General features: G+C 43.6%; 1 long non-coding RNA gene across 1 annotated transcript; it reads right to left on the reverse strand.

The window, feature by feature from the left end:
* Window positions 1-3,068: 3,068 nt before the first annotated feature.
* On the reverse strand, window positions 3,069-24,866 carry LOC143415972 (uncharacterized). Its single transcript, XR_013096399.1, has 3 exons — window positions 24,207-24,866; window positions 13,603-13,708; window positions 3,069-4,034 (listed from the first exon to the last, which is right to left on the reverse strand). It is a non-coding gene; the product is annotated as an uncharacterized LOC143415972 (long non-coding RNA).

Raw genomic sequence — 24,866 nt, forward strand, 5'->3', positions numbered from 1 at the left:
TGAAATCTTTCCTTCCTTAAAAGTTATAATACTACTTAAGTTATAGTGCAAACGCTTAAGCAACAAATATACTTGATGCTAATTAATTAATATTTCCCTTTGATGTTGCAACTATGTGGTCACTTCTGTCTTTAAACAAAATAATATTTTCCAGTTACAGAAATCATAAAGTCCAAACTAAAGTGCTACTGTTGCTATATGCATTTTATATAAATCATGGATGATGGTCCTGACATGAAGGAAGAGAAAGTTACAGGTTGCATCCTTTGACTTTGTCTCCGTGCCTTTGGGCGATTTTCAGAAGGACAGATGTTTCTGTTCAATTCTTAAATCAATTTTTTCAAACACAAACACTATTTTAAAGCTTCTAGAGAGTAAAATATTAATGATAATTATAATAACAATAATAAAAACAAAAGCTCTCAGATCCATCAAACCAAGCAGCAGAAAGAACAATAACTGAAGAGAAAACTTTAACCTTGTAGACTTCATTATGTTCCAGCTGCTCTACAGACGCTGTGACCTCGAACTTAAGCAGGTCGTAACGTATGTGCAGCTCAATAACTTCATAATCAGACCCTGTGGTATTTAGGCAGCAGAACAACTAAGAATAACAACTACAAATAATGTTTTTAGGTTTCTGTTGTACTGCAAGGTTCTGTACAGGAGAACCAAACCAAGAGCAAATATTACGTCTCATTTACACCTGAGCACGAAGAGCCATCAACATTTAGCAAATTGAATTATCTTTGTTTAGATGCAAGAAGAATCATATAGAAATGAAAAAGTAGAAATAGAAATCCAGAGCAAAGATATCCTCTAATTCAGCGTAGCACATGTGCAGCTGCTGCGATTCACGTAAGCATTCGGCTCGTCGCTGTTGCAGATGTTTCTCTCGCTGTTCTGGCTCACAGCGCTGCAAACACAAAAATAAATATCCCCAAAGGTGTGAAAGGGAGCTAATTAGTAAGAGTATTGTTACTCTCCGCAGGAGTAGTCCAGCAGTAGAAATCAGTCCAATAACAAGGTGTGTAACATCTAGCAGGGTGACAGAAAAACCCAGGGTAACTTCTAAGGACCTCAACGTCTCTCTCACATTGTGTTTTTTAAACATGCTTCCATTTGTCACTTCAGTCTTTACTCTGAAATACAGGAAGAGAAATCATGGCTGAAAGAATTTCTCATGAAACCAGGGGTGTGGTCCAACAGTCAGTTTGGTGAGGAAGGTTCCTAACTGAGAGAAGTGACCCAGAAGTATCTGTGTAGCAGCCACAATGAATCCAGATCATGAGCTTTATTAACTGATCAAAGTCTCTTCTTTCATCTTCTGTATCATTCAGTTTGCATTGGTAATGCCCATTATTGTAATGCTTTTTTAAGACGAGCAAAACTTTATTTCACTTTGGGTTAGCTGGGATAAGTGATGGATGGAGGGAATTTTACTTCAGCCACAGAAATCCTAAACAGGAAGGAGGAGCAGAGTTACAGTGGATCACTATCCAGCAGGGAAACAAGGTTTATTTCAATTTCTTGGCCATGAGTGAGATTTACTGAGTGGGCAAATTAGGGAGACGACACCATCAGATCCCGAGCCCTCCATGTGTTAATCAAGAGATCCATAAATAATGAATAAATTAGGAGCTAAAGCTGAAAGGACAGTTTATTTGTACCATCTTCACGTGAACACATTCAAGAACATCACAGATGAAGAAACATTAAAAACTTCCACACTACATAAAGCAAGAAAAATAGTTTTTCTTTCAGGTGGTTTCAGAAAAACAGAAACATCAAACATCTCCAAGACTCTCTTTGAAAGAACTAAAAACCTTTGTTCTCATGGTCCAATCATGAGTGAACTCCCCGATGAAGCCTTGTGTGCTAAAACATGTCAGAGTTTTAAAGGTTAAACATGAGTTTCCAAAACGTTTTGCTGGAGAACAATGAACTATTTGACTGAGTTTCAATCATTTACAGACGAGCAAAACCGGGACAGAGAAAAAAGGACAAAACTGACTCAGTAAAAAACAGAAAAGAAGATCCCATGTAGATCTGTATTATGTAGAAGTTCAGCCCAGCAACCAGTTCAGTTCAACACAAGTTTAAATGATTCTATCTGAACTCTGTGGAGCCTGATCTCAAGCTTTTTGAGTCTGACACAGAAACCAGAGGATCTTTCTGTGTCTTCAGATTCACTGTGATCCAGTGATGGGAGTGATTTCAGCCCTGAGTGATCGCGCTGATGTTTGCACAGAGCAGACAATGAGGTGAATGTTTGGGCACATTGGTAACAGTGAAACAGTTTATTAGTAACGTGGGATCGTTTGTGTGCAGAGTATGAACTGAGATTCCTGAAGCTCTTGTCACACTGGTCACAGCTGTAGTTTCCTTCCATGTGTGCACGTTCATGCCTGTTACGAGTACTTGAATGTGAGAAGCTTCTCTCACAGTGTCTGCACTTGTGTGGTTTCTCTCCTGTGTGGACTCGTTTGTGTGTTTTAAGCTGACCTTCAGTGGTGAAGGATGACCCACACTGATCACAGAGGTGCTTTTTAACCCCACTGTGAATCAGTTCATGTTGTTTTAAATCACTTGGTGTGGTGAAGCTTCTCCCACATTCTTTGCAGTATTTCAGTTTGTCTCCAGTGTGTCTACGTTGATGTACTTTAAGGGTCTTTTGCTGACTGAAAGTTTTTCCACAGAGGTCACAATGAAAGTCTTTCCCACCACCACAGTGATGACAGGGTTGAGAACTGGATCCATCTGTGTGGCTCTGCTTCTAAAAAAAGACACAAAGACAGTGTAAGTCAGTCCTTCAACATTTGTATCCTGAACGTCGCCTGAAATAAAGAGCATCTCTGCAGACGTCCAACTACATTTGACTGTTTCAGTTAACACACTCAGTTTACTGGGCTGCAATAACTACAATACTACCACCATAATACTACAGTAATACTAAAATCATAACTGAAAGGAAAATCTGAATAATCACTCAGAGCTGCTTTTCCATGCAGTAGAATTGCTAACATGCTAACACAGTTTAATGAGCAGAGTTGTTCCAAACAGTCAGGCTAAAATGACAAGATAACAATATAAATACATACCTCACAGTAGCTGCACTTGTAGAGTCTCTTTCTGGTGTGGATCTGTTGGTGTTCTCTCAGGTGATGTGGAGATTTAAAAGTCTTCTCACACAGGTCACATCGATAAGGTCTCTCCTCAGTGTGGGTAAACATGTGTCGTTGTAACTGTGCGTCTGTTGTAAAGTATTTGCCACACTGTTCACAGCAGTACACATCATGTCTGGTGTGAATGCGTAGGTGTTCATTTCGGTGCCCTCTTTGGCTGAAAGTTTTTCCACAGATGTCACAGCTGTATGCCTTAATTCCAGAGTGGGTAACTAGATGCTTCTGTAAGTGGCTACTGTGAGTAAAAGCTCTGCCACACTGATCACAGCTGTACGCTTTAACTCCACTGTGGATGAGTTGGTGTTTTTTTAGGGAACCCTTCAAGGAAAAAGACTTTCCACACAAGTCACAGCTGAACGGTCTCTCTCCAGTGTGGATGACCTGATGCTGTTTTAGTGAAGCTTTCAGAGTAAAACCCTTCCCACACAAGTCACAGCTGTATGGCTTAATTCCAGAGTGGGTAACTAGATGCTTCTGTAAGTGGCTACTTTGAGTAAAAGCTCTGCCACACTGATCACAGCTGTACGCTTTAACTCCACTGTGGATGAGTTGGTGTTCTTTTAGGGAACCCTTCAAGGAAAAAGACTTTCCACACAAGTCACAGCTGAACGGTCTCTCTCCAGTGTGGATGACCTGATGCTGTTTTAGTGAAGCCCTCACAGTAAAACCCTTCCCACACAAGTCACAGCTGAACGGTCTCTCTCCAGTGTGGATGACCTGATGCCGTTTTAGTGAAGCCCTCACAGTAAAACCCTTCCCACACTCGTCACAGGTGTGTTTTTTCTCTCCCTTTCTTCTGTGAGGTTTGTCGGCCTCCTGAGAGCACTGACTTCTGGCTCCATGTTGGTCCTGCAGTGACAGAGATACAAACAGAGGCAGTGAGTGAAATGCAGTCGTGGAACAAACTCAACCTTCAAACTCCATTAACAATAGTTTTAAACCTGAAGGTGGAGCATGGCACCAAACACCTTAAAGGTCTCTTATCCCCACCTGCTGATAGTTCTAACACATTACATCCAACCCGCTGTTAAAGATAATTCATGACTGTTCAAACACTAAAATCATGCACACACACACACACACACACACACACACACACACACACACACACACACACACACACACACACACACTATTTTATAATTTAGATTATTTTGTTGTTTCCTATTACATATTTCTATAATTTGTATAGATTTATACAGAATTATTCAGTGATAATAAATCCTATGTTTGTTTATTCTAAAGGAACCCCGTTAGCTTCCACAACAGATGTTGCTCGTCTTCCGTCAAATACTCACATAAAATATTACACAATGAAGTGGATTCAAGATATCCACATAATTTCACTCTTACATCCACAGTGAGGTTTCACAATTGTTCAAATATAAGCAATCAATATTAATAATAATAATAATATTTCTCTGTCAGCCTTCTCGGTTACGAATCGTCTTCTGCTCCTCTGTCATGCGGCGTCCCACAGGGCTCAATTTTAGGGCCACTGCTCTTTTCACTGTATCTATTGCCTCTGGGTTCTATCCTTAGAAGGCATGGGATCTCATTTCATTGTTATGCCGATGACTGCCAACTTTATTTGCCACTAAAACACAAGGATGGCATCTCCATAAAACCTCTCTTGACTTGTGTCTAGATGACATTAAAGCTTGGTTGGCTCTAAACTTTTTAAATTTTAATGAAAAGAAAACAGAGCTGTTGGTGTTTGGACCCAGTGGTCCCTGTGAGTCCTCCCCTGTTGTTTTAGGATCCCTGGAAGTCTATTTTAAATCTGTGGTTACTGACCTTGGTTTTAAGTTGGACAGTCAAATTAGAGCAGTGGTGAAGTCCAGTTTTTATCATTTAAGGCGACTGGCAAGAGTAAAATCTTTTCTTTCGAGGCAGCACCTTGAAACAGTGATCCATGCTTTTATTTCTTCCCGCCTGGACTACTGTAACTCACTTTATGTGGGGGTCAGTCAGTCATTGCTCTCACGTCTGCAGCTGGTTCAAAATGCGGCTGCACGACTCCTAACAGGAACTCGAAAAAGAGAGCATATAACCCCCGTGCTGGCCTCTCTGCACTGGCTGCCTGTGTCTTTTAGAGTTAATTTTAAAATTCTTATGTTTGTTTTTAAATGCCTACACAGTCTTGCCCCGCCTTACCTCTCTGAGCTTCTTCATCCCCACATACCCTGTCGGTCTCTCAGGTCAGCTGACCAGCTGCTCCTGGAGGTACCGAGATCCAGGAGGAAGCTCAGAGGGGGCGGGGCCTTCTCTATTGTGTCTCCAAAGTTATGGAATGATTTGCCCATGCACGTTAGAGAGGCCCTTTCACTGTCCACTTTTAAATCACGTCTTAAAACCCACTTTTATTCCTTGGCTTTTAACCTCAGTGAGACTTAGTTTCTTTTTTAATTGAAGTAGTTATTTAATGAATTCACTCTTCTTTTATTTGTGTTTTATTTATATCTCATGTAATTTTATTTTACAGTTCCAATGTACAGCACTTTGTGTCAGCTGTGGTTGTTTTAAAGTGCTTTATAAATAAAGTTGATGATGTTGATGATGAATATCAATAACATTGAGGCACATTACACAAATTTCAAAAACAAATCATGTCTTACAATATTTACAACAACTAAAAGCTCTGTAAATCGGCTTTTAAGCGTTCATTGAAGTTTTGAATAATTCTCTAATTTTTTAAGGCAACTTATTCCACTTAAAAGTTGCTCTAAATGTAACAGTTTTACAAAACGTTACTTTTAACTCGAGCATTTACTAAATTGCAGCTTGTTGAAAACTGTGTAATATGATGATGTATTTCATCTGGATACTGCAGCTGAGCAGAATAAATGTGGTGTGTTTAACAGAATTGCTTTCTTTAGAACTACAAGTAAGCGATAGAATATTTTAGCCTGTACAGGAAGCCAAGAAAGGTTATTATGCATTTTATCAATATTAGTATAGTATGAACATCTTCACACTAATCTGGACGCCTTATGCTGGACTAACTGAAGTGTGTTAAGATCTTTCTTATTAGCTGCTGACCAAATGATTGAACAATACTCCAGATGAGACATTACTAGTGCATTAATGACATCTTTCATAATGAAGAAGTGATACACAAAGAGCATTTCAGAATCAGAATCAGAAAGGGGTTTATTGCCAAATGTTGAGCAGGTTTACAACATTAGGAAATTGCTGCGGTGCTTCAGTGCAAACATAGTGTCATAAAGATATAAAAATAAGAATAAGAATTAAAAGTGCTACGTAGAAAGATATGTGCATGAGATATATACATGAGAATAAGAATTAAGAGTGCTACGTAGAAAGATATATACATTAGTGCAGGTGGTGATCAGTGCCAAACATGGAATGATGCAGTGACACAGCGTAGGGTCATGTGATAGTGGCGGGGACAGTCATATGGTTATTGTTCATGTGTCCAACAGCAGAGGGGAAGAAACTGTTCTTATGGCGAGAGGTTCTGGTGCGAATGGACCGGAGCCTCCTGCCTGAGGGGAGCAGGTCAAACAGACTGTGTCCAGGGTGAGAAGGGTCAGCTGAGATCCGAGCTGCACGCCGCAATGTCCTGGAGGTGTACAGGTCCTGCAGGGATGGGAGTCTGCAGCCAATCACCTTCTCAGCAGAGCGCACAACACGCTGCAGTCTCTGTTTGTCCCTGATAGTGGCTCCAGCGTACCACACGGTGATGGAGGAGGTGAGGATGGACTCGATGATTGCAGTGTAGAACTGCATCATCGTCCGTGTTGGCAGGTTGAATTTCTTCAGCTGCCTCAGGAAGTACATCCTCTGCTGGGCTTTCTTGATGACGTAGGTGATGGTGGGCTCCCACTTCAGGTCCTGGGTGATGGTGGTACCCAGGAAGCGGAATGAGTCCACAGAGGTGATGGGGGTGTCAGACAGGATGATGGGGTGGGAGTGGGGCTGTGTGCTTCCTGAAGTCCACAAAAATCTCCACTGTCTTCTGGGCATTCAGCACCAGGTTGTTGTGGCTGCACCAGGACACCAGACGTTCAACCTCCCTCCTGTAGGCAGACTCATCCCCGTCCGAGATGAGTCCAATAACAGTGGTGTCATCTGCGAACTTGATTAGCTTGACAGACTGGTGGGTGGAGGTGCAGCAGTTGGTGTACAGAGAGAAGAGCAGAGGAGAAAGAACACAGCCCTGAGGGGAGCCCGTGCTGATGGTCCGGGAGTCTGAGACATTCTTTCCCAGCCTCACATGCTGCTTCCTGTCCGTCAGGAAGTCAGTGATCCACCGGCAGATGGGATCAGGCACATTCATCTGGTAAAGCTTGCCTCGGAGATGGTCTGGAAGGATGGTGTTGAAGGCAGAACTGAAGTCCACAAACAGGATCCTGGCGTAGGTTCCTGGGGAGTCCAGATGCTGCAGGATGAAGTGTAGGGCCATGTTGATGGCGTCGTCTACAGACCTGTTGGCTCTATATGCAAACTGTAGGGGATCCAGGAGGGGGGCCGTGAGGGTCTTGAGATGGGAGAGAACTAGGCGCTCAAATGACTTCATGACCACAGATGTCAGAGCCACGGGTCTGTAGTCATTTAGTCCAGTGATCCTAGGTTTCTTGGGGACAGGGATTATGGTAGAGGACTTGAAGCAGGCAGGCACATGACATGCCTGCAGTGAAGAGTTGAAAATGCCAGAGAACACTGGGGCCAGCTCGTTTGCACAGTGTCTGAGGGTGGCAGGAGACACACCGTCTGGGCCGGGAGCTTTCCGAGCATTCAGACTCTTAAACTGCTTCCTCACATCTGCTTCATGAATATGAAGAGTTGTGGTGGGAGGAGGTGGTGTGAAATCCTCTTTTGTGTGGGGTGAGGAGGGGGGTGTTGTGGGTGAACAGTTAGAAGGTGGTGATGGCTCTATGGAGGGGGGAGAGGTGGGGGAATGAGTGTCCAAAGTGCCTCTATTGTTGGGGCCGTTGGAGGTGTGAAGGCTGCCTGATTGCTCGTCAAAACGGCAGAAGTCGTTGAGGGTGTTGGCTAAGAGCAAGTCATCAGTGGAGTGGGGGGTTTTAGGCTTGTAGTTTGTGATATTCCTAAAACCTTTCCACACAGAGGCCGAGTCATTCTCTGAGATCTGCTGCTGCATCTTCTCAGAGTGCTGATGTTTAGCAATGTCCACTTCTTTAGTGAACCTGTACTTGGCCTCTCTGTAGCAGTCCCTGTCTCCGCTTCTGAACGCCTTTCTCTTTTCCAGCCACAGCTTTTTGAGTTTAGGAGTAAACCAGGGTTTGTCATTGTTATAACTCACCCTGGTGCGTGATGGCACAATGCTGTCCTCACAGAAGTGGATATAGGAGGTGACAGTGTCCGTAAACTCATCCAAGCTGTTAGAAGCAGCCTTCATTGTGTCCCAGTCTGTGGTCTCCAAACATGTGCGAAGCTCCTCCACAGCCTCGTTGCTCCACAGTTTTTTAGTCCTCACGACAGGTTTGGAGAGCTTCAGCCTCTGTCTGTACGCGGGGATCAGGTGGATCATGACGTGGTCAGAAAGTCCGAGTGAAGCGCAGGGCACCGCGCGATAGGCCCCGCTGATCGTGCTGTAACAGTGGTCTAATGTCCTCTCCTCTCTGGTCGGGCATTTAATATACTGCTTGTATTTCGGAAGCTCATGGCTCAGATTGGCTTTGTTAAAGTCCCCAAGAGCAATGATGAGAGAGTCCGGGAATGTCCGCTCCATGTGGAGAATCTGCTCTGCGAGTGCGCCCTGAGCTGCCTGCGCATCCGCGTCTGGCGGGATGTAAACAGCGGCCAGGATGAATGAAGCAAACTCCCGCGGAGAATAAAACGGTTTGCAGTGAATAAAAAGGTATTCCAGAGAGGAAGAGCAGTGCTGAGCAATCACTGTCACATCTGTGCACCAGCCACTATTGATATAGAAGCAGACCCCTCCACCTTTGGACTTACCGGATAGAGCGGCCTGCCGGTCCGCTCGCAGAAGATGGAAGCCCTCCAGCTTTAGCGCGCTGTCTGGGATGTCCTCACAGAGCCACGTCTCCGTAAAACATAAGACACAGGAGGAGGCAAGGTCTCTATTCATGCTTCTCATCAGGGCAAGTTCGTCGACCTTATTCCCGAGTGAGCGTACATTAGAAAGGAAGATCCCAGGAAGAGCCGTTCGCAGTCCGCGTCTCCTCAAACGCACGAGTGCGCCGGCTCGCTTTCCTCTCTTTCGGCGTCTCGCTTTCCTGGTCAGAGTCTGCAGTAAATCTGCCGCAGATGCGACAAATATTGGAAATAAATCCACAGGTGTTGTGGTCCTGTAGTTAAGGAGCTCTTCTCTGGTGTAAGAGTATCCAGAGGAGTGCCCAGACACAGAAGAAATGCACAAAAACAAAACAAAAGTAACGCACTGAAGCACCAGGCATCCATACGCGGCGCCATCTTGGTTCGTCTATAGCCATAGCGATGCGTTCATAGCCATAGCTATGCCTTGTCGGCAGAGTTATGTGACATTAGTGATGTTTGTACTTTCAGCGTTAACTTGGTTTTAAAGCCTTTAAAATATACGCCGTTCAATAGTCGACCTTAATCTGACAGAGAATGTGATGATTTTGTGGATAATTAAAGTCAGTCATATATCCACAAACACAATAAGCTGAAAGTCAGTGATGCTGCTCGGTTTGCAGTCCTGAATAGGGATGGGTATCGTTTAGGTTTTATCCGATACCGGTGCCAAATCGGTACTTTTGAAACGGTGCCGGTGCTTGAACGGTGCTCAAACCGGTGCTTAAAGAATGGAGAACACAAAATTGGTCCAAAAACCTCTCATGTTCAGCTGGTTCACCAGGCCATCAGACTGCTGAACACATCATAGACACCTCAGCTTCACTACTGGAACTTTAACATTATGCACTCCATACTGTACAGTAATGCCACTGTTTTGCACATGTCTCAACTCTGTATATTTTATATATTTTATTTATTGTTTACTCTATTTAATTTGTAAAATATGTCTACACACACACACACACGTAGGAAAATATTTACTATACACATCCAGAAATGCATATACTATTATATATTGTATATATATTTATTAGTTTCAGATGTAGCCATTCTTGTATTTTGCTTGTTTACATTATTGTATTTTGCACAACTCTGTTGCTTGTGAAGCTCGCACACAAGAATTTCACTCACATGTGCTGTACCAATGTACCTGCACATGTGATGTGACAATGAAAGTGATTTGATTTGATTTGGTTTTTGTAAAAAGATAATGTTAGCCTTTTCTGCAGCTATAGGGCATATATGGTATCACTCTTGGCTGGAAGCAGTGCTTAATCGATGGAAAAAACACAAACTTTGTCCAAAAACCTCTCATGTTCAGCTGTTTCCCTCTTTTTCTTTGGTCATTTTAGCCTTTTTGGCCAGGGTGAAGGGAGTATCTGCCATCAAACAAGAAGACAGCTGCATGTAGCTATGATGATGTTTGCTAGTTCACCTTACATGCATTAATTTAATAACGTGGTTAGCCTACTCAACGTAAATTACACACTAACAACATTAAGCTACTCACGCAGAGAAGAACGGCTGCTGCTGCTGCCATCATCATCCGTCATCATTTCTGCTACACTGGCAGGGCTAGGAGCCAGGACTCTCCTCTTCGTGTTTTTAGGTATGTTGCTAACTCCGGGTCCGATAACAGGCACCACACCGCAGTAGATGCGCTCGGTGTGAGGTCTTGCAGCAAGCTATCAAATACAGCGCATTTCTTGGTTTTTGGGGGAAAAAAAACGCTATGCGTCGCCAGGTGTTTCATCGGATTTGAGGAGTTACCTCCTTTGACATTATCATCTTAAAGCACTTGTTGCAGGCTGCTGAGTTTGCATCTTTTGCTGTGAAGTACAGCCAGACTTTTGACCGCTTCGCCTTGGGCATTTTTAATCTGTAGCTCTGCATAAAAGAACGTACGTACCTGGCCCCGCCTACTATCCTCGGAAACGTAAAATGATTGGCTAGAAGTGTATCACAGCTCAGGAAAAAAAAGCATTGAAATAAAGCACCGAAATGTGCGCTGCTTTTCGGTCTGGTTACTACCGTTTATGTCAGATGGCACCGGACACCGGTACCCATCCCTAGTCCTGAACATCACGGCACAAGCAGGATCCACTGCACTGTTAATGTTAGCTGTGTTATATTGCTGCCTCTGTTCGGTGGTGTCGAGCCAAACGCACTTTAACGTGTGTTTGAACGAGCTGACGGTTCACTCGTTAAGCTGAAAGAAAGATGCTTTAATCACAGCAGTCACACATGTGTCCACTGCACCATCTGGAACTCTTCTTGTTTACACTCGTAATAACACAAACACTAAATCCTGCTTCTCTGGTGCTGTTGTGTAGCAGTGTGTACACCTGAGACTGTCACCTGTCTGTCCTGCACTCTCTCTCTGTTTCTTTCTCTCTGATTGTGGAATAAAAGTATGAACATGTGTTTATAAGTTACACTTGTGTTTGAATCCTGCAGCTTATCACACATTTGATTTCCATGTGTGACGACTGCAAGTGTCCAGAGTGAGGACAGACTGAGGGAGCCACTGCTGCACATCATCTGTGAGGCTTTGCAGCCCTGATGATCCACCAGGACAAACTCAGCAGTGTGTGAGGAAGAGGAGGAAGAGCCAGCAGCAGCTGACAGATGGAGAGAATAGACAGACTGTTCCCTGTTTGTGAAGGACTGCTAGGAAAGTTTAACATAACTGTCTGTGCTGAATCAGTCTTATTAGGTAATGTTCAAATAATGTGATCATCCCAGTGTTTCCAGTGTGGGAGAAAGTACTCAGAGTACTCAGGGCCTTCAAGTTACACACTATGAAAGGCAGCAACAAGTTTAATGTTCAGAAACCTAAAGTCTGTATCAGCAGCAGAATGGAGCTAAAATAAATGTTGGTTTCAGTTCTATGAAGCTTTGAGTATTTTGGATCAGTAGCTGCTGTGTTTGTTGCATCATATTGCTGTAACTGTTTATATGCTTTATATATTCTGAGCTAAGTTGATCTATAGTGTTACATCATATTCTATAAGGATGTTATGTGTTTGTAGACTTTCTGCCCAGTTTGACCCATTTAGCAGAAGTCAGCCTGTTTAAGGCTCTGATATCTATTCTGTGTGACTTACAGCAGTTATGACATGGTCTGATTTTCTCACCCAATAAAGGAATATTTCATATATCAGTCGACTCTTCATTCTATCAGACACAGTTATCACAGCTCCTACATTTGCTTTTTACACATATATGTAAGCATTGAGCCACATTTAGTAGCAACATATTAAAAGAACAATATTTGTCTCTTATATATGATACATCTGTATACACACTGTCACAGATACTTGTCTGTGAGTGAAGTGATTAATATGATAACTATAATATTGGCCATATTATATTTACATTACCACAGTGAGATGACTTTAGTCTCATGAACAACATCAGCTAATTGTTATTTACAGCTAATCTTAAACGACTGTTCAGCACAGAAATGAAGCCCAACAATCATGTTTCACAGTCCTGTGGTCTCAGCCTCAGATACTCATCAAATCACACAGAGCTCATGTAGAAACAAATGAACTAAATATGTTCTCCTTCATTTCTGTCAAACAAAGCTGTATGAAACGTTTCCAGCTGTTAGTATCATGGTTGCTAGGCAACCTGGGCAGCACGACAGACGCTAGACGTCCCATTTCACGAGCCTACGAGCCTCGCACTTCGGCCTTAGCGGTCTTTGAGTACGCGGCCCTTGAGGACTTTAAAGCTGCAGAATCTGAATCGGGATACAGCCATGATGATCTCCAGCCTCGTGCTCGCCAACATTCTCACCTGAGTTAAGAAGACGATCACTGAAATGGTCTCAGCAGGTCCTTTGATGACAGCAATGAAATGCAGTGGTAAGGCTTTTTGGGGATTAAGTTCGTTTTCATGGCAAAGAAGGACGATGCAGTTCATCTGATCACTCCTCATAACATTCTGGAGTGCAGGCAAAATGCTATTATAAAAACTTAAGCAGCAACTTCTCCAGGTTCCAATATTTATGCAATTCTCAAACCTTTTGGCCACGACTGTATAACCTCTTCTGAAGTTTAGTGGCTATTATACATGGTTATGCTCAGGATGTGTCGGCCAGTTTCCACTGGAAACGCCTTTTGGTTAAACTGTCAGCGAGGAATTTGCATTTGCACTGTTACATTTTTATATAACTTTAATGCACATAAACAACAGCTGCTTGTTTCAGTGAAAATACATTGATGGCTTTTTAATAAAGTTGTGCAGCTGTAAAGTATTTTGTCTGGTGTCAATTCTATCGTCAGCTACATCGTTATGGCAAATGTTCAAATGTATATGGTGATAAATATCTTTGGTCATATGGTCCTGCTCTGTCTGTCACCTTCTGTGTTGAGCTCATTGTTTCCTCTGTAGTGGCTGAGCTGAGTCCAAGTAGCTGAAAATGTTCCTCTGCTGCTCCGTCAGACTCTCCTCCTCCTGCTGATCAGCTGGGACACAAAACAGATCTTTGTTAGGCTCCACACTGCACTGAAGAGTCAAAGTGTCTCATATGTTCATCTGACAAGTAAAAGAACACATTTTTGTTTCCCGAGGTGGGCAACTTGTTGGAAACAAACACAAAAGCTTTGAGCACTGATACCTGCCATTGCTGGCATTGAAAGATGCAACGCCAGCAATGTGGATTGTCAAGACTCAAACCAATCATCAAGCAAAGACAACAGGGATCATTTGTTTCTGTTTATTTAGCATTCACAGCATTTGTAGTTGCCTTCTGTGCAGGGGAAGTCCACGCACACTGTGTGGTACCGCCATCCGCAGAAGGTGCATTCAACCTCTGTAAGAGAAACGAGATTGTCTGAGACTGAAATGATATTCACTAAAGAAGTGGTGATTTGTAAACCTTCACATTTTGATCCGGGACGTACTCTGCATGAAAACAAGCGCTCACTCTTCCTGCTCAACAAATGACAAGGGCGGAGCCTTATACCACGTGATACAGAAGCTGTGCCGTGTGATGCTAAAATTAGCAGGGAAAAAACAACGGAGAGCACGTCAGGGATGACGAGAAAGTGACAGGAGAAAATCCGTCCCGGTCAACCACCCAAACATCAATAACGGGAACCTTATACAGCGCTTCCCTATACACGTCGAACTCCCGCAGGCACAAAGACATCACGGAGGCTATCACTTATCACCTGACCAAAGATATGGCTCCATCAACACTGTGCAAAACGAGGGATTTAGGAAAACGATCAACACCCTAGACAAACGCTACACAGTGCCGTCCCGCAACTATTTTTCTATTGTTGCACTACCTGCTCTGTACACGCAGCGTCGAGCAACGGTGGAGACGGAATTTCAAGCAGGACAACATTTTGCTGCAACAACAAAACATGAGACATTTGTTGTTTTATGTTTATTTATTGTTATGAGAGAATCATGATCTCAATTCTAAGCCAAAACATCGTGATTCTCATTTTATGCAAAATCGTGCAGCCCTAACATTAACACAAAACTATTGTTTCACCAGAGAAACACACATGAAGAGAGAGAGAGAGACAATAACAGCTACCAAACAGTCGTCATAATTCGTCACACAATGAGAAAAGGACAAATCAACAAGTAACAATGACTAATTAATATTAAAATCTGTAACATAATGTATTGTTTGGAGTTTAGTCTGATTGGTTCAGGATGAGCTGCCATTATCCAATCACACGTCTGCTTACCTGCATCTTTTCTCTTTTTTCTAACCTGAGCACCTGATGGCTTTGAACTTTTGTTGTCCATCTTCCATTGGTTTGAATTTTGCGCTCCAGTACAAACACAAATCCCCCAACCCGAGGATCAGCACAATTAACCTAACAGACCTACACCTTAGTTCACAGATTCACTTTGTCTAAGGTTGATTTCTGGGATTTCACACAACCCAGGATTCAGATCGTGAATAGAATTTAGAAAAAACATCGGTACAGATTATAAGTCTGTATCATAATATCTGTTTGTTGTGTTGTTTTTATTTTGTTTTGCGAGTTGGTTATTAGATGCCGCTCCAGCCAGCTCCACACCTGCATCCACCCAAGTGAGCCTGTAATTAACATCACTGAGTCTCTGAGATACACACAATGGTCCCTGAAACAGTGGTGCAAGTTTAGCAGTAAAGTTAGACTGAGCGTCTGACCTGGGGTGCATCTTAACTCTCACAAGGTCACCAACACGAAACGTGGCATGTCGATGTCTCAAGTCATAGTAATGTTTTTGTCAGTCATGGCTATAGTCCAAAGCTGCTTTGGCGTGGTCGTGAGCTTCCTGCAGGGAGGCTCTCAGAGTCTCAGGGTAAGGCACACCCAGTTCATCAACACCTGCTGTAGAAGGCTGAGTGATAAGGTCAAGCGGGGTGTCTAACTCAATGGTGCGTTGCAAAGCAAATCTGAGGGAGAAACTTGTCCCATGGTGTGTGCTTATCACCTACATAAGCGCGGATTGCAGTTTTCAGAGTCCGGTTGACGCGTTCAGTAGCATTTGTCTGAGGGTGATATGCCGTAGTGAGTCTGTGCACCGAGCCTAAGGCAGAAACAACATGTTCAAAAAGCTCACTCACAAAAGGAGCCCTCTGTCAGAAATGAGGTAAGTGGGTGTACCATGCTTAGCAAAAATGTCAGTGACGAATTTACCAGCTGCTACCTGAGATGTAGCTTCTTTGACAGCACTGGCTTCAACCCATTTAGTCAAATAGTCAACAAACACGATCAAATAAGCATTACCAGTGGGGGTGCGGGGAAGTGGCCCAACAAAATCCACACCCACATACTCCCAGGGTTTCTGGGGGACAATGGGAACCATAAGACAGGCTGCTTTTTTCTGACTTGGCTTGGTGAGTTAGCACACTGAGCATGAAATCACATAGCGTTTCACATCAGCTGCCATTTTGGGCCAGAAAAACCTAAAACGCAGTCTAGCCAATGTCTTAGAAACACCCAAGTGACCTGCTGTGGGGTGGTCATGGTAATAGTCCAGCAAGGTGCCTCTCATGGAAGTAGGGGCAAACAGATTCAGCTCTTTCAAAGGGTGCAAAGCACATGTGGACTTGGGTTGTCTGTGATACAAAAGAGAGTCATACACAACATACTCTAACAAGGTGGCATTGTCCGAGCTGTTCAGAGAGTCTGCTTCAATGTCTCTGAGGAGTGGACCTGTGACATGATCGTCTAACTGCAGCGGTCTCAATTGTGAACGGTCAGCCAGAATGACGGGGGGCAGAGTATGAATGTCCAGGCTGCCCATAACAGCATGATCTGGTAAAAGATCAGTCGGCCCGTCACAGGTCAGAGGCAAAGGGTGCGTCGGGAACTTTGTTCTGTGCACCAGGTTTATGCACTATTGTGAAATCAAAGTCCTGCAAACGAAGTGACCAGCGGGCGAGTCGGCCCGTTGGGTTTTGACGAGACATGAGCCACCTGAGACTGTTGTGGTCAGTGAAGATAGTAACATGAACACCTTCAACATATGGGCGGAAGTGTTCCAGAGCCCATATCACAGCGAGGCACTCCTTCTCTGAAGTGCAGTAGGGGAGTTCAGCTTTGTGAAGGGAGCGACTAGCAAAAGCCACAACGTACTCACGACCCTTGTCATCCTTTTGCATCAACACTGCCCCAAGACCAATGTCACATGCATCGGCGTGAATGGAAAAGGGACGGTTGAAGTCTGGAAATGACAGGATCGGGGCTGATGTGACATGATCCTTCAAAGTGTCCATGGCCCTTCGACAGCTGTCGTCCCAGTGGAAAGCATTGTCCTTTCTGGTGATGACGTGAAGAGGTTCGGCATGGCAGGCATAATTCTGAATGAAGCGTCGATAATAGCCAGTCAAGCCAAGGAACTGACGGACGTGTTTCACTGAGGTTGGGGTATCAAACTCCTTAACCGCCTTTACTTTGTCCGGATCGGGCTTAACACCTGATGATGTGATGCGGTACCCGAGAAAGGTGAATTCATCGAGGCAGAATTGGCACTTTTTGAGCTTCAATGACAAGCCAGCAGCCTGGAGTCTGCCCACCACCTCCTGGGCAGGGATAGCTCAGTAGGTAGAGTGGTTGCCCCATGATCGGAAGGTCGGGGGTTCGATTCCCCTTAACAGCTACCCTGAGGTACCCCTGAGCAAGGTACCGTCCCTACACACTGCTCCCCGGGCGCCCAATGGCTGCCCACTGCTTCACTGAGTGAATGGGTTAAATGCAGAGAGCAATTTCCCCACGGGGCTCAATAAAGTACAATAATGTACACACTTTCTTCTTCTTCTTCTTCTTCAAGATCCACTAAGTGCTGTTCAAAGGTAGGTGAGGCGATAACAATGTCATCCAGGTAGACTGCGCATGTTTTGTAAAAGAGGCCAGCAAGCACAGAGTTCATGAGTCTCTGAAAAGTTGCAGGTGCGTTGCAGAGCCCAAAGGGCAGCACCCGAAACTGGAAGAGACCGCAGTGAGAGATGAAGGCAGTTTTAGGCTTCGAGTCCTCTGCTACAGCAACCTGCCAATAGCCTGGCGCTAAGTCCAATGTTGAGACAAACTTTCCTCTTGCCAGAAAGTCCAAAGACTCATCTACACGAGGCAGGGGATAAGAGTCTTTTCGGGTAACTTGGTTGAGCCCTCGAAAGTCCACACAAAACCTTGGTTCCGTGGCCGCTCTATTTACAATGACTACAGGAGCTGGCCAAGGGCTTGTGGAAGGTTCAATGATGTTGTCCTTCAACATTTGTTGCACTTGTTCTTCAATCACACGTTTCTTAGCAGGTGACGTGCGATAGGATGGGAGTTTGACAGGTGTTGCATTGCCAGTCTCTATGGCGTGCTCAGTGAGAGCCGTTCGACCAAGTTGACCATCAAACAAGGAGCTAAACTTGCTGAGCAGATTTAGTAAAGCATCCTTGTTGTTCTCTGAGAGACTTGCTTCAGACAGTTTGGCTGTTAAGTCTGAGCGAACCAAGTCCAAAGACATCAGTGTTCCAGGTGAATGTGAGTAATCATTTTGAAGGTCCTCTTCATTGTCTGCGAGTGGGCAGGGGATGTCCTCAATGTAGACTGTTCTAGTGGGAATGTGAATAGAAACAGAAGCTCTTGCCATAAAATCCATTCCCAGAATGAAAGGAGAGGACAAATCTGGTATTATGGCAAAACGCTGGTAAAAGTTCTTGTTCATGAATCCAATATTGAGCCAAATAACACCAACAGGGATAAAGGGAGCATTATTGGCGAGGTTAACTGCAGGACCATTCCACTCACTTGTGTTTCTAGGGTAAGAGTCATTTACTTGAATGAGATCTGCTCGTACAGCCGAGAGGGAAGCACCCGTGTCGAGGGTAGCATCCACAGATGAAGCATTGAAGTTCACTTTCGTTCTTAGTGGGGTATTCCAGTGGACTTGTGAAAAATTGTCTTCCAAGTGTCCAAGACTGTGTCCACCCTGTAGTGAATCGGGCGTGTGAGGCTCCGTTAGTAACTGGGAGAAGGTTGGCCTCTGTGAAATGTCCTCCCCCCCCCCCTGTAGTTTCCCGACTGCCTGTATTGTGGCTGGGATGTGGTGCTGCTTAATTCCACCTTTTCATGGCCAGGGTCAGAGGGGCCAGGTGCTGGCAATGGCTGGACTGGGCCATGCCTAGCGGTGTTCGAGGCTCGTTGTGGCAAATGAGGTTGGGTGTTACAGTTTGGGCAGGTGCGTGTAGTGAACCCTGGCTGAGAGCATTTGAAGCAGTAAGGTTCAGGCTTATAGTTGTCTTTGCTACATAAAGCAGGCTGTGGTCTTTGTGGTCCAAGCACTGAGTGAAGCTCATGAGCGCGTAGCAGCAGGTCCATTACAGAAGTGACATTAGCGCCATACAGGGCAACTCTGTATTTTTCGAGAGCATGTTTACTAATTAGGTCAATTCTGTCTTTTTCAGGTGGGGGGCTCTTCAGTTTGTCAAACTCACTCAACATGTGGGCGACAAAGGTTGGGAGCGGCTCGTCCTGAGCCTGAACACGATCCAAAATTCCTCTCAGGATGCGTTCTTGGTTGTCGGAGGGCAGAAAAACTGTCTTAAACAGTTGACAGAATTGAGCCCATGTGATGTGGGAGCTCAGTGCCTTGAACCATTTCCCGGGCTCTTTTGCAAGAAAGTGTGGCAGTTCGTTTAGCAATTGCCCATCAGTTAGGTTCAATGGGGCTTTGTATGTGCCAAATGCATTTAACCAGTCCTCAGGTTGCACTTTTCCATCCCCAGCATACACAGGAGGCTCCAGCTTTGCGTGATGTAAAGCTGCCGCAATCACTCTGGAAGTGCTGCTGAGTTCAAGTGAGTGAGATGGGAGGAAAGGATTTGTAGGTTGAAATGGGTTGCTGGGCAGGAACGGATTGGTACTGTTGGTGGGTTCAGTTTTGTCCATCACATGAACATGAGGTGTCGATGTGGCCATTGGGAAAACAGGAGACTGTGGGACTGCAGGAGGGGGAGAGTTCCCCGTTGTGAGTTGGTCCCACTGCCTTAGTAAACTCTGCTGTATGATCAGTGAGTCACGTAAACAATCACTAAGCTTATTCACCTCAGTTCTTAACTCCACCACTTGTTGGCTAAGGCTAGGAGTCACATTTTCAACTATCTGGCACATAGGTAACGAGGTATGTTCCATGTCTGAGTCAGAGTCGTCTGGGCAGTGTGCCATTGCGATTTCAAAAAAATTAAGCCGCTCCAGGGCACAGCGCAGTTATTGATATAGCAGTAAAAGAGTCAGTTAGGTCAGACTAGAAATACAAAACTGGAAAAATGCGTTCAAGATTAAATTTAGAAAAACCACATAAAATTTCGCCCAACAACTGAAATTAGACTGGAGTGATCAGAACCATGTTATTACAATAGCATGTCTGCAACACTAGAGCTCAATGCAAGTTTAGTTTTAAGTCGTTTTGTTATACTGAGCCGAAGACCAGCACCAACGGTTGTAGTCGGCCAAGCTATCACTTACATGTGCTACAGTCAGTCTCAGCAGAGGGAAAGGGAAATGAAAAGCCAGCAGAAATGTTCATGTCCAGGCTCTCCACAGAAGAATTAATCCTTAGAAGACGAAACCAACAACAAATAACAAATCCACGGAGTCCATTCGCGTCGCGGAGTCAGCTTCTCTCTCTTTCTTTCTCCCAAGCGGAGCAGCGGCACACCACGGTATCCAGAAATTAGTCGGGTCCCACCTGAGCTGAGGCTGCGGCCATGGCTGGAGAAAACGTCCGAGCGTCCGCAAAACTGGGGGGATTTCCGAGACAGTTCACGTGCTAGAAGAGAAGAATCCTCGGCGGGATGCAAAAATCGTCTGAAGTCCAAGGGGGAAAAGTTCGGGCGCCAGTTGTAACGTGCAGTGGAGATGAAGCCAGCCACGGAGGTGTGCAGGTGGATAGCGAATGAGCAACAGCTTCTGACTTTCCAAAAAGTACTCATTTATTTACAATATCAAAAATAAAAGTGCTACCTCTACCACACATTACTAAAGAGCACACTAGTCCGCGTACACACGGGAGCATCCATTACAGGAGGAGTGCGAAGAAGAACAAAAAGGGGGTGACACCAGTCGTGAGACAGGAGGCGCCGCCATGTGGTGATACACTGCATTACAATAGCAACTGTTACAATATAAATATTGTTCTGAGAGGCTTTTTGTTGGTTGAGTCTGAAATTGATTGTATGTACAATTCATATCCTTATAAAACGGCAGAAATATGGTGTTTTATTAATAAACTTACATTTATGGATATAAAATAGCTAAAAGTATTAACATGCCTCAGAGAAATCACTAATAACACTAAGGGCTGGATGGATTTGATTTGCATTCTTCAAGAAGAGTGTGGTGTCATCAGCTAGCTGGCTGATGATGAGCTCCTTATCAGCTGTGCTGATTCCTTGTATAACAGGTCAAATCTCGGGGTGGAGTCTTAATCATTTTAATTGAGCTATTGCCATTCGTGTACAAGGTTTTGATAGCTTTACAGAAAAATGCCAAATTTTTCCAAAGAGTGGAAAATAAATTGATGTTCAATTGTATCAAAAGCCTTTTAAAAATCCAGGAAGAGAATGAAGCTATAGTCAGATACCAAATCAGAGTAATCAAGTAGATCTAAAACCAGTCTCATGTTCTTAGAAAGGTGTCTGTTTCTCATAAAGCCTGATTGTGTCTCATCGATAATTGTGTCCAAGAACTCTTTCATTCTGTTAGCAAGTACTAAAGCCATAATCTCATAGTCATCATTGAGCAGACAGATGGGTCTCCAATTATCAATAAGAAGTAAGTCTTTGTTTGGCTTTGGAATAAGTGTTATGAGACCCTGAGTAAGAGTAGGAGGGAGGATGTTATTCTCTACACTTCCTATGAAAAGCTGCAGTAAGAACGGAGCCAGGAGATTAGAAAATGATTCATAAAACTCTGCAGTTAAACCATCTGTGCCGGGAGATTTGTTGGCCTTAAGTGCAGAAATAGGATTACAAACATCCTCCACAGTCAGAGGGCTGTCACAGTGACTTCTATCTTCCACAACAATAGTTTTAAGGTTTTTAATATTATTGAGAAACAGCGTTGAGACATATATATATATATATATATTCTACTTTTCTAAATGATTGACTATTTCAATGGAGAACCTAAATGACACGGACCCGTGTTTGTTATTACATATCTCTATTTTGAATGTGACAAGTCTATCATTGCCTGTTATTCATAGGTATTAACAGAGTTTTTGGCCTTTTTTTCCTCTATAACAGTTAATTGACTCTTTACAGTGGCCTGCTATGGTTAATAATAACATGTTCAGTCATGAGTGAAATCAAAGCTTTTCTTCACTTTAGCATTTAACATTCCCAACAATATAATGTGATACCTTAATTAAAACACAGCTAATAAAACACAATTTTCTTAATGCAAACATCAGTGACTCAACATTAGCAACCAAAGGGTTCAGTCTGCAGCTCACACTCATGTGAAGCTACAGCCTCCCCCTTTAGTCTCTGTCATCCTTCTGCTCCTGCACAAACAAAGCAAGACAAAACCTCCACCCTTCTTCTACAGGCTGGGTGAATTGTTGTGGACATTCACTAATCCTAAAGTCGGCACCGTTTTTGTCTCAGTATCAAGTCAGTTAAACTTTTAGTCGTCAGTCCATCACAGTCCAGTCACATGCATACATCCACACACATTCATACCACATATTGCTGATAATGGAGTCTCACGCGCAGCCTATTCGAGCCTCCATCACCAGCAAGATGACGTCGTCATTTTAAAGGAAAACAGCTCCTTGTTTTTGGACTGGATTGACTCGCTGCAATCCTTTTAGGCTCAGGACTTCTCATGTGATCAATGTCCCATATCAGTGAATTTCTCCCAAGCCCATTATAATCATGGAGAAAAACACTTTGCCACTGTTTCCAGTAAGAATATTTTATAGCGCTTTAAAGTTCAACCTCTCAGGTCTGGATTGAAGAGCTGATTTGTTAAATCGGGAACTCACAAAATACCAAAATATCACCACCGGTGGATCACACCTCTCAGATGTTCTTATCTCAGTGCACTGTAACAAAAGCACAAACAAACGCAACCAATAAAATACTAATAAAGTAACAAATACTGGGGCCCATTGCAAACATGTCCAAGCATAAAACCATCTTTCTCTCTCTTAGAGAAAGAAAACAATCCAAACCTCACTGATAAAATCAACCTAGTGTCAAGCAAAACCCAAAAATCAACCAAAACTTCACCAGAAAGTTTTCCTCCCTCCCGGGACAATATTGTGCAGGAATACAGGCACCGTAACTCCTTTTGCACTGACAAAAACATGTTGGATTTACTTGATTCAATAGTGGACACTGGTTGCACACAAAGGTTTTGCTTTGGCAGAAACTTAAACAACTGAGTTAAATCAACACAACCTTTTCATATTCAGTAAACCTGCATGTTGTGTTCATAAAACACGATTGAAACATGTTCAGATGGAGTAAGTTGATCTCCTGGAACATTTTAATCCTTCAATTGAAACTGAATGGGTCTACAACAACTACCATCCTCCTATCTCTATCCTGGTTGCAGCAGGGCTGGGAAATAACCCTGAAGTGATAGGTTACCAGGCAGGGTACACCCTGGACAGCTCACCAGTCTATCAGATAGAAACACACAGCCGTTTACATGCATGGATAATTTAGCCCAGGACCTTCTTACTGTGGAGCAACAGCACTAACCAGCATGCCAACAATGGAGGAAATACAGGAAAGCTATGATTTCCTGTATTTGAGGCAGAATTCTTTTGTTCTTGCCCTTGACAGGTTAATCCACAATAAATAGCAACAGCATGCATGTGGTGTGTGTGTCGTTGTCTGCCTCTTATAACTCCAGTGATTTTCCTGTAGTTTGAAATCTTATGCGGTGTTGACACAATAATTTGTTGTAAACCAGGAAATTCCCAACTGTGGTAGAAAGCACAGCTTAGCCTTAGCAAATGTTCAAAGAAAAGTCGTCACTTCCTGATTTCTGCTTCACTGATAAATATTGTCACACTGGGGTTTTTGCAAATGATATCAGTGAGCACTGTGTGGCAGCTGGAGTCAGACAACTGAAGCTCCCACAATCAAGACCACAAACAGCTTTCAAAGGAGATTTGAAGCTTTTCTGGTAGCAAGATTTGTGCACTTGTGGGTTCCACCTTGTGTACACGTTTATCTTTGCTGTGTGTACTTGTACCTCTGAGTGGAAGCTGAACTCTTGAGTTCGAGTATCGAAGCATCAGCTGTGACGTTAAAGTCCAAACAGCTCGTTCATGTGACGTGCAAATGAACGAAGGTAACGCCGTTTTCATGTGGATGTGTCACTGAGACACTTTCCACATCCACAGCTCACAAAATGGGAAAACTATAGAAGTATAACAATGAAGAAGTTACTATGTTACGGGTCCCAAGGATGAAGAGCTCGATGACAAATATGTTACCTGTAAAAGCAGGTGAAGAGCAGAGTAAGGAAGACACGATGCGTCTCTGCTTTCCTCCAGAACGTGTCTGAGTCTGATTTATTTCACACAAATAAATGCTATAAAACACTAAACATGAGCTTTCAATATACTGTTCAGCTGGTTCCTCATTCACATCAATTACATTTACTTATTTCACAACATCAGTGAAATATACTCTTTTTAACTGGTTCAGTTTCTCAAGTTCACACTTCTTTCCATAACAGCTACATCCTTTTATCATATCAATAAACACATCACATTGTCTTCTGCAGTGTCTTACTGGCTAAACAGTTCTATTCAATAACAGCATTGGTAAATACATTACATTTGTTCCCTCCAGTAATTTACTGGCAAAATCACTATTTAGTGCATCATGAAACACAGCTTGTTTAATCAACCCATGAATGCCTCTGTTAGCTACACAGAGTTGCTCAGAGTGCTTGTGTTACACTAGCTAATCTACTCAGTCACTTTAACAGAACTATTAACATTCACATCTCACAGAACTGATTTGATTGGAGCATTACAACACGTTTGCACAGAGCATAGGAGCGCACTGACTCTGCTTCACGAGCGCTCCACCTAACGAGCGGGCTCGCGGTGCGGTCGCGCGGGACACTCCTCTGGTTTTCTCCCGTG

Source organism: Maylandia zebra, unplaced genomic scaffold, assembly GCF_041146795.1.
Source record: "Maylandia zebra isolate NMK-2024a unplaced genomic scaffold, Mzebra_GT3a scaffold11, whole genome shotgun sequence".
In the NCBI taxonomy this organism is placed as follows: domain Eukaryota; kingdom Metazoa; phylum Chordata; class Actinopteri; order Cichliformes; family Cichlidae; genus Maylandia; species Maylandia zebra.